Genomic DNA, 2500 nt, shown 5'->3' with positions numbered 1-2500 from the left:
CGGGGAGGGGGGGGGGCCATGAACTGGCCTCGGCCGGCTCGGCGCGGGAGGGGGGGGGCCATGTAGTGCCGGTCGGAGGTAGACCTGGCCTCGCCGGCTCGCGCGGGGGCGGGGGGGCATGTACTACCGTACTCGGAGGTAGGACCTGGCCTCGGCCGGCTCGCGGCGGGGAGGGGGGGGGGCCATGTAGTGCCGTGTCGGAGGTAGACCTGGCCTCCGCCGGCTCGCGCGGGGGGGGGGGGCATGTACTACCGTATCGGAGGTAGACCTGGCCTCGGCCGGCTCGCGGGGTTTTTTTTTTTTTTTGGGGGGGGGGGGGTTAGGGTTTATCTTTTATGGGTTTCGGGGTGTTCTCTTTTTTTTTAATTTTTTTATTTTTTTTTTTATTTATTTTTTTTAATTTTTATTTTTTTTTTTTCCCTCCCCCAGGCCCGGACCCCACCGTTCCGTGGCCCCGAGACGGCCTCCGTCCCCTTCGTCCGCATTCGTCTCACCCCCCACCCCCCCCCCTCCCTTTCGTTTTTTTTTATTCATTCTTTTCATCGGTCGATCGATCGCCCTCCGGCCCGGTCCCCGTCGCCCACCCCCCCCCCCCCCCCCTCGGGAAGGCTTCCGCAGCCCGTTTCTTCTTTCGTATTTTCCTTCCCTTCCTCTCTCGGATTCTGTTCTCGGTCTGTCCGTCCGCCCGCCAGTCCGTCCCTGCCTCCCTCCCTCTCTGTCTGTCTCCTTTCCCCTACGCCTTCATTTGATTAAAAGAGGAGGTGTCGGGAGCTGCCGAGAGCGGAACAAAGCCGGCTCGTTTCTGTCCGAGAGGTCGCGCGGCTCCGCGGCCAGGCGGCAGAAGGCAAGTCCCGACAGGGCGCGGCTTCCCTCGCCGCCGCTGCCCTCCCTGCCGCGGTTCCAAAAATCAGACGGAGGGAAGGGGCGTGGGGCCAAACAAGAAGGAGAGGAGAGAAGAGAAAAGCGAAAAGAAACACGAACCGAGAAACCCCAAACGAACCGCACAGAGAACCCGAACGGGAAAGAAAAAAAAAAAAAAAAACAAACAACACACGCGTGCACACACAACACACACCCCCCCCCCCCCCCCCCAGCCCGCCATCCCCGGCCCGCCTCCGCCTGCGCCAGGCTCCCCACCTGCTCCCCGACCACCGTCTCCTTCCTTCCCGGCTGCCTACCTGCCTGCCGTGCCCCTGCAAAGTGAGCGCGGGACTGCCCGCCCGCTGGGAGCAGCCGCTGTTTACCTCGCTTGGCGGGAACCCGCTTGCCGAGCCGGGGCGGGGGGGGGGGGGAACGGGAGGGGGGCGAGCGCGCAGGCGCAGAGCGTCAGGCTGCCGAACCCTGCCCCCTCCGCCCAGCGGCCAGCGCAAGGGGGAGGGGGAGGCGGGGAGGGGGGGGGGGGGCCGGGGGCCAGGGCCGGGGCCCGAGGGCGAATGTGGAAGGCGAATGCGACCTTCAACCTTCCCTGCCGACGCCCCTGCAGTACCGTAATCTGTGCATTTACTGGAGCACAAACGGTTTTTCTTACCGACCGCTTTTCTGTCCCGGCAGGTACGTCCCTGCGCGGAGATGCCTCAGCAGGGCCTGGCTCTCGCCTAGGCTTGCCTGGGGCCCCGGTGCTGGGGACGAGGTGGCGGCACCTCATAATGTTCACGCGTACGCACCGCACCCCACCCCCCCCCCCCCCCCACCCCCCACCCCCCCCCCCCCCCCCCCCGCACCTCAGGGCTGCGCTTCACTTCCCCCCCCCACCCGCGCTCCCTACCCGTGTCCCTGTTTCTCGGAGCTGTCCCTGCCAGGAGCTCCTGCTCGGTGTCCGGCGCTGCTCCCCCCCCTCAGCGCTCGGAGAGCCAAGTTGCCTGGGAGCACTGGTAGGGGACTGGAAAGACTGAAAGGGAGTGGGAGCACCTGCAGCAGGTAGGGGAGCACTGAGAGGGATTGGGAGTGGAGCATGCTTGCAAGTGGGAAGACCTGGAGCAGAGACTGGGAGCACTGGGATATTGAAAACCCAGCAGTATCTGAGACCACAGAGGCCTACATTGGTTTGTACCGGTGCAAACTGGTCCGTACTGTTCCATAATGGGACGTGTAAATGTGCAGATGACACCAGCTCGGGTGGCAGCATTGGATTTGTTGGAAGGAAGGAAGCTCTGCAGAGGGATCCGGACAGGCTGGAGCCATGGGCTGGGGCCAATGGGATGAGGTTCAGGAAGGCAAAGTGCCGGGGTCCTGCACGGCCACAACAACCCCCCTGCAATACTGCAGGCCTGGGGAAGAGCAGCTGGAAACTGCTCATGGGAAAGGAGCTGGAGGTGCCGATTGATGGAGCTGAACGTGAGCAGCTCGTGCCCAGGCAGCCAGGAAGCCTCCAGCATCGTGGGCTGGATCAGCACCGGTGCGCAGCAGGGGCCAGGGCAGGGATTGTGCCCCTGCGCCGGGCACTGGGGAGGCCGCACCTCGAATCCTGTGTTCAGCTCTGGGTCCCTCACTGCAAGAGAGA

The sequence above is a fragment of the Melopsittacus undulatus genome, unplaced genomic scaffold (genome assembly GCF_012275295.1).
Source record: "Melopsittacus undulatus isolate bMelUnd1 unplaced genomic scaffold, bMelUnd1.mat.Z mat_scaffold_506_arrow_ctg1, whole genome shotgun sequence".
Lineage (NCBI taxonomy): Eukaryota > Metazoa > Chordata > Aves > Psittaciformes > Psittaculidae > Melopsittacus > Melopsittacus undulatus.
This window is presented reverse-complemented; position numbering follows the sequence as displayed.